Genomic DNA, 8135 nt, shown 5'->3' on the forward strand with positions numbered 1-8135 from the left:
CACACCAGCCTGGGTGACAGAGCAAGACCTTGTCTCAAAAAAAAAAAAAAAAAAAATCATCTAGTGCTAACTTTCTCCCAGCAGGAGGGGCTGCATCCCAGCTCAACTTTGTAGAGGAGAGAGGCTTCCTCCATCCCTTACCCTGCTGGGGGTCTGCAACATTCCCCAGACAGCTCCTGGAAACAACTTGCACCTGCCTCTGGCATCTTGGCCCCAAATGACCTTTGCCAGCCTGAGTCCATTGACAGAGCTGCTGTCTCATACTTGGTCCACAAAAAGACAGAAGGGCCAGTATTCCTCTCCTGCAGGCCCTTTGGCACCCAGGCCCTCCCATGCCTCTCAGAGGGAGGGTTAGAAGACCATGGCTTCTTTTTCTCCAAAAAAATCTATTTCTTCACCCATATCTTGGGACACTGTGAAATTTTCCCTGAGCTCTGGTGCGCAGAGACCCACAAGGGAAGAACCTTGCACAATAGGGTCCAGGTGGGGAAAACCATCTCAGACAGAGGAAAGAGCACCTGCCTGCAAAGGCAGACATGAGGGCAGGGCATGTTCACTGGGAGGCGACACTACCAGAAGGCAGCAGTTAATTTCCACACGGTGCTGTCTCCTATGCTAAGGGGTTTGGATATCTATCCTGTAGACCTTTGCTTTTCCATTCTACAAGTATTTATTGAGGAACTGTATTAGTTTTCTAGGGCTGCCTTAACAAATTACCACAAACTTGATGGTTTACAAAAGAAAAGTGTGCTTTTATAGTCCTGGAGAATTTGAAATCCAGGTGTCAGCTCTCTGCAGCCTCTAGGGGAGGCTCCTTCCTTGTCTCTTCCAGCTTCTAGTAGCCTCAGGTCTTGACCCTCCATCACCAAGAAGGGCATCATAGAACACTGTTGTAAGGAAAGTCCAGGAGGGTACTGAGGTGGTTCAGGTAGGGGTGAGGATGACATCGATATAGGATGGTTTTCATGAGATAAATAGGTCGTGAAAAGGCGAGTCTCTGTCCCAGAGACCTCAGTCTCTCCATAGGCATAGGTTAGGAGAGGGTTGAGTATGAAGAAGCTCTTTCTGGAGTGTTCATGTAGCCTTTCCCCAAATATTTTCATGCACTGCCTCCCCTACTTTATTCTGCTTGCAGACACAGAATCAAATTGATCGCAATTATTAATTCATAGCATGCTATTATCATGGTCCCTACAAGGCTCCTCTTCTATTTTCAAGTTAATTATTATGTCCCTCTTTGTATCCCAGCTCCAATCCCATTGTCCTGCCGCTTCCCAGGCATACCCAGACTTATATATTTAATGTATGCCTCTCCCTCCAATCCACCTTCCACCACACAGATATATGTATATATCCTCCATAATATGCAGTATTTTGTATAGATACGCATTTTTTTTTTTGAGACAGAGTCTCATTCTGTTGCCCAGGCTGGAGTGCAGTGGTGCAATTGATCGATGTTTACTGCAGCCTGGACCTCCCAGGCTCAAGCGATCCTCCCGCTGCAGCCTCCTGAGCAGCTTGGGACCCTAGGCGCATGCCACGATGCATAGCTAATTTTTTGTATTTTTGGTAAAGACAGAGTTTAGCTATGTTGCTCAGGCTGGTCTCAAACTTCTGAGCTCAAGGGATCTGCCTGCCTTGGCCTCCCGAAGTGCTGGGATTACAGGCATGAGCCACCATGCACAGCTGTATATTGTTTAAAAAGTCTTGGCTGGGCGCGGTGGCTCAAGCCTGTAATCCCAGCACTTTGGGAGGCCGAGACGGGCGGATCACGAGGTCAGGAGATCGAGACCATCCTGGCTAACATGGCGAAACCCCGTCTCTACTAAAAAATACAAAAAACTAGCCGGGCGAGGTGGCGGGAGCCTGTAGTCCCAGCTACTCGGGAGGCTGAGGCAGGAGAACGGAGTGAACCCGGGAGGCGGAGCTTGCAGTGAGCTGAGATCCGGCCACTGCACTCCAGCCTGGGCGACAGAGCAAGACTCCGCCTCAAAAAAAAAAAAAAAAAAGTCTTATACATGTTATTATGCTATAAATATTCTGTTTCTTACATTTTTGACTTAACATTTATAGTTTTAAGATTTATACATATGTACAGTCTAAGTGATTTCTTCTGTCTATTGCAAAGCATTTAGTCAAATGTATATAGCTTATTTTGCTTGTCTGTTTTCCTAGTATGGCCCCCAGATTACCTCCAACTCTGCAGTACATACAACTCTGTGTGATCCTTTTGTATGTACCTCTTTGTGATCGTGTGTGACAATTTCTCCAGGGTATATGCCAAGCATAGTTTCCCTGGGTCCTAGGGAATACCTATAGAAAATTTTCATTCAAATGGCTGCCCCAGCTAATATTTCAACCAACAACGCTCAAAGGTTCACATTTCCCCATGTTCTTGCCACCACTTGATATTGTCCAACTTTCTAATTTTTGCCAGCTTGCTATGTGTAAGGTGGTATTTTGTTAATTCAGTAGGACTTTTCAAAACCTGTGTGTCTGTAGCCATCTTTGCTGGGACTGGAGGGAACATCATTACTGTATCAAATGTGGTGTGAACTGCATTTCTACGAGGCTTATAGCCTTTTTTTACCCCTGACTTAAAGAGTAGTTCATAAGTATATAATAAAAGTACCTGCCTCACAGAGTTGTTGTAAGGGTGAGCTAAGGGTCTGGTTCATAGTAAGTGCTCAATAAAAGTAAATCACAATTATTATTGTTGTTATTGTCATCGTTACTGTGAACAGAAAGTAATTAGCACAGTGTTTGGCATGGGGCATTCCACTGGAGTGTAAGCTCCACAAGAAAAGGGAGTTTGTGTCTTTCTTGATCATGGCTGTATTCGCAGTTCCTGAAACAGTGTTTGGCCCATAGTACGTGCTCAGTAAGAATTTGTTGAATAAATGCATAATAACTGTAAGCGGCTGTAATGATGTCAATGATGCATATAAAGTTAAGGGCTCCATAAATGTTAGCTAATGAATTTTAGCTCTTGTTATAATTAACTCATGTCATGGGGGCCCCCATGGGAAGGAGTTAGGCCACTGGTTCTCAAAATTGGTTGTAGTTCGGAATCACCTGCCCTTTGGAATCATGATGTTAAAAATAACCAACGGCTGGTCAGTCTTCCCACACACAACCCTTCTCTTATCTTTCATCACAAAATACTAATTCATTTACAAAGGAAAAGGGGCAACTTTACAGTGGAGAAGCCTGGCACGCCTCATCTTAATCAAGTGATCCAAGTGAATTTTAGCAATCATGGGACAAATGAAAATTGTGAGCCACCCAGTTGGATGCAGTGAGAGCGTAACATTGTTTCTGTGATATTCTTGCCAAAAGAGGAGTAAACAAAATCTCCCTGTGAGGAAGTGTTAGACAAACCTAGACTGAGGAACATCATACAAAATAATCTTCAAGTGTGCCAAGGTCATGAAAGTCAAGGAAAGACTGAACAACTCTTCCAAAATGAAGGTGACTAAAAGGGCCAGGTGCAGTGACTCATGCCTATAATCCCAACACTTCGGGGGGCCAAGGCAGGAGGATAGCTTGAAGTCATGAGTTCAGGACCAGCCTGGGAAACAAAGTGAGTCCCTGTCTTTACAAAAATTAAAAAACAAATTAGCCAAGCATGGTAGTGTGTGCCTGTAAATCCAGCTACTTGGGAGGCTGAGGAGGGAGGATCATTTGAGCCCAAGAGTTAGAGGCTGCAGTGAGCCATGATTGTGTCACTGCACTCCAGCCTGGGCAACAGAGCAAGACCCTATCTCTAAAAAATAAAATAAAATGAAAGAGACTAAAGGCATCTGGTCAATGACTGATCAAAGGATTCTGGACTGTATCCTTTTGCTATAAAGGATGTTATTAGGATAGCTGGGGAAACTTGGATGGAATCTGAGGGTTAGTCAGTAGAGATATAACAATGTTAATTTCCTGATTTTGCTACTTATATTGAGGCTATGTAGGAGAACATCCTTGTTTGTAGAAAATAAACACTAGAGCGTGTGAGGAAGATGATGGATTAGCTTGGCAAATCACTCTCCATTGGTTCAGGAAAAGTTTTTTGTATTGTACTTGCAACTTTTTTGGTAAGTCTGTGATTGTTTGAAAATATTAAACATTATCTTAAAATTCTGATGGGGCTGGGCACAGTGGCTCACATCTGTAATCCCAGCATTTTGGGAGGCTAAGGTGGGCGAATCACAAAGTCAAGAGATTGAGAGCACCCTGGGCAACATGGTGAAACTGCGTCTCTACCAAAAATACAAAAATTAACCAGGCATGGTGGTGGGCACCTGTAGTCCCAGTTACTCGGGAAGCTGAGGCAGGAGAATTGCTTGAACCCAGGAGGTGGAGGTTGCAGTGAGCCGAGATTGTGCCACTGCACTCCAGCCTGGGGGACAGAGCAATACTGTAAAAAAAAAAAAAAATTCCGATGACTGGGTCCCAATGACATGTTAATTGGCATGAGATATGTCTTAGTCAGTCTGCACTGCTATAACAAAAATACCATAGAAAGGATAGCTTGACAACAGAAACATATTTCCCATTGTTCTAGGGGCTGGAAGTCCAAGACTAGAGTGTCAGCATGATTGGTTTTTGCTGAGGGCCCTTCTCTTGGTTTACAGATGGCCATCTTCCTGCAGAAGAGCACGTGGCAGGGAGCAGAGGGAGGGGAGGCAAGTTCTCCTCTGTCTCTTCTTATAAGGGCACTAATCACATCATGAGAACTCCACCCTGGTGACCTCTTGATCTCCCAAAGACCCCACCTCCAAACACCATTCTACTGAGGATGGTAGTGTCAATGTATGAAGGCAGAGGGGAAATAAACACGCATTCTATGACCGAGTACAGCCTGGTCTTCAGGATTTAAAACAAATCTCTCCAGTTGTCTCATGTACAACTAGGTTTGAAAACCACTGGGTTAGATAAAGTCTGCAAGATGATCAGCTAATTTTCTGTGACTAGCTGTTTCTCATCATCTGAAATCCTACATGGGACAGTGTTGTCAGAGGGTGGCAGGCCATCACCGTCCCTCCGTGTAACCTCAGGAAAAGTCAGTGTACGAGAGATGGGTGAGTGCCAGCTTCCCTCTCAAGCACGTAGGTGCCAAGAGGTGGCTAGGGCTGCCTCATACAGACCGGAAATGCCTTGACAGCTATCATTGACCTGCTAAGTCACAGAGAGGATCTCCAACAACGGCTAGCAAGCTCATCTGTCAGATAAGACTGGGTCCAAGCCCTGGCTTTGCCACTCACTATCTGTGTGACCTGGGTTATTTCATTCAATTCTTGGGCCTCGAATTCATGCCACGTATTTCTGCACAGGATTATTGTGAGGATTTAATGAAGCCATTAGTACATGAAAATCACCATGCCCAGAATGGAATAAGGACTCAATTCATGCTTGCTATAGTATTATATAAGAAGAGCTATGTGATTCCCTGAAAATATTCATGTCACCAAGAGTTTTTGAGTGTGTGCGTGTGTGTCTGTGTGTGCGCGTGTTTGTGTGTGCGCGCGTGCGTCTGGGAGAGGTTATAGCCCAAGAAGGGGACTGTGCCGAGAGCTACATCATCAAGAGAACTAAGACCCCAACTGGGGATGCCCTTGCCACTTGCCCTTCCCTTCCTGCTGGCCAGCCTGGCAAACTCTTGCAAGGAGAGCAATGGGGGCCTAACTGTGCAAAACCCATTTTTGCTACCATTGCTCCATGACCCCAGCATTAGAGAAATGCTGCTCTCTGGAGGCCCTGGTGTCTGGAAGGAGGGGGTGAAGTTGGTGGGGAAAAGAAGGCAACAATGGCAGAAAGAAGCCCCAAGGGCAGGTCTGATCTGCCTTTTCATCTGAAGGTTCTGAAAGGGAGAGAGTCCACTTTTGACATTATGTCTTTGGGTTGAAGATTGCTAGTAGAAAGCTGTGGAGAACAGTTGTTTGAAGGGGAAAGGAGGTTAATTGTTTTAACTTGAGCAGAGCAAACTTGGAAAGTGAGAAATCCTCCCTTTTCCAATAGGTCTCTGGTCCAAAACCACACCTGGCCTCGCATCCTTCTAATGATAATCCCCGCAGAGTTCCAGGTGTTCAGCCCAGTGACTGATTACGAGCCCTGCCGAGTTCAGAGGGACAAGATGGAGGCTATATATAAATCCGACAAAGTTTCAAAAGGTAAAAAGACGCATGACCGATGATGAGTGCTTGCCTTGCTTTGGGAGAGTGCTGGAGCTTTTATTTCTGCCCTGGCTGACACCTTGCTTTTGTTCCTTCTTGGAAGACGAGGAGGTCCTGTGGTCATGGTTCCCCATCTGTGAAATGGGGTGAGACTATTCTCCCTGTGGGACGTCGTCTGTGCAAGGCACCTTTGAAGGCCCCAGGGTACAACAGCTCCGTGTACTCTGCAGCGCTGGTGCCAGTATTCCCAATGGCAAAGGCACCAGGGCCAGCTGACGCTTCAGGCGGTGTCTGAGAGCTGGTGGCAGGCAACACCTGCGAGTCGCTGGGAAAGGTTGCCAGGGATGGCTGCGACACGGTGGCAACTGTGGGGACAGGTCAGCAGGCAGCCCCTGTCTGTGTCAGGCAAGACAGGGCCTCTTGGAAGATGGGGGCTGGCATCCGGCTCTGCTCGCAGTCTCTGCAGCAGTCATTGAACCACACAGCTCGACAGAAGGAGGCTAGCGCTTGGTAATGCCAGGAGGAAGTAAATTCAGAAAAGTCATGAAAGGTGAACGTGGAGTTGCTCAACGAGATACAGTCTCTGGAATTTGGAGGCACCTTGTGAAAGCTGACAGTCTGGGGCAAATGATGGATGTTTAATATGGAAGAGGGGCTGGGTGCAGTGGCTCACACCTGTAATCCCAGCACTTTGGGAAGCCCAGGAGGGTGGATCAGTTGAGGCCAGGAGTTCGAGACCAGCCTGGGCAGCATAGGAAGACCCCCATCTCCACAAAAGATGATTTTTTAAAAAACTAGCCGTGTGTGGTGGTGTGCAACTGTAGTCCCAGCTACTGAGGGAGGCTGAGGTGGGAGGATTGCTTGATCCCAGGAGTTAGAGGCTGCAGTGAGCTATGATCGTGCCACTGCCCTCCAGCCTGGGCAACAGAATGAGACTCTATTTTAAAAAATGAATAGGTGGGAAAGATCCTCTTATCCAATTCCTTTCTTTTATAGACGTGGGAACTCAGGCCCAAAGAGTGTTGATGGCTTTTGCTCGAAGTCTCGCGTTAGAGCCTGCTGTGCACCATGATCAAGGTTGCCTCAATTCTGGGGGTTGAGATAAATAGCAAAGTTGAACTACCAGTGGTTTCCTAGTTTTCAATATAACTCAGCCTCCCTAAGTAACCAAGCGTATGTCGCCCTTTGGGGATTTGCTTTCTCCCAGATACACTGAGCTTTAGGGCCAGTGTGGCATGGTGGCTAGACCAAGGGAATGGAGCTCCAGTCTTTTGTGGGTTCTTGCCTGTATTCTGCTCCTATGCTAGAAGCATATTCTTATAAATAGCATTTAGAGTAATAATGAAAAGGTTGGCTTGGTCACAAGGTCTTTCCAAGCTCCTTGGGGTGGGAGGTGAAAGGTTCACCTCCCTCGAGGAAGCAGAGAGCTGCCTCTGCGTCAGAAGGTGCGTGTGGGTCCTGGAACAGGCAGAGGTGGTGAGATGGGGATTCACGTAGTCCTCAAATGTGACTTTCGGTCAGTTTCCCTGCAGTCCAGCTTCTGGGGCACACATTTCACAAGCAAAACAAAGTCATCTTCTGGGGAACCCAGAGGGCTGTGATCACTCCTTCTCCAACCCCAAGGCCCCCTTGGGAGGGCTGCAGCACTGGGGGCATTGTCAGGAGCTGTGGGGGAAAGCCGGGTGGCTGAAATGGTGAGAGCTGCATCAGTGTCTAGCATGGTCACAACAACAAGGTCCAGGTGGCACCTAACCTCACCCCTCAGCACCAAAGGACCCTCCTTAGGGGAGGGACCCCCACCACACGGAACTGGGGATCTGCCGTTTTGGCTTAGTCTGGGTTTCTTATCTGTGGCTCTTAACGTCTGGATGAACTAGATATTTCACATCTGAGCATCAGAGTCCAAAACTGCACACTGTGTACTAACATAATAGAATAGTTAGGGTTATGGTAAGAATTACAGGCGGTAAT

This window comes from Trachypithecus francoisi, unplaced genomic scaffold (genome assembly GCF_009764315.1).
Source record: "Trachypithecus francoisi isolate TF-2019V2 unplaced genomic scaffold, Tfra_2.0 Lachesis_group5, whole genome shotgun sequence".
In the NCBI taxonomy this organism is placed as follows: domain Eukaryota; kingdom Metazoa; phylum Chordata; class Mammalia; order Primates; family Cercopithecidae; genus Trachypithecus; species Trachypithecus francoisi.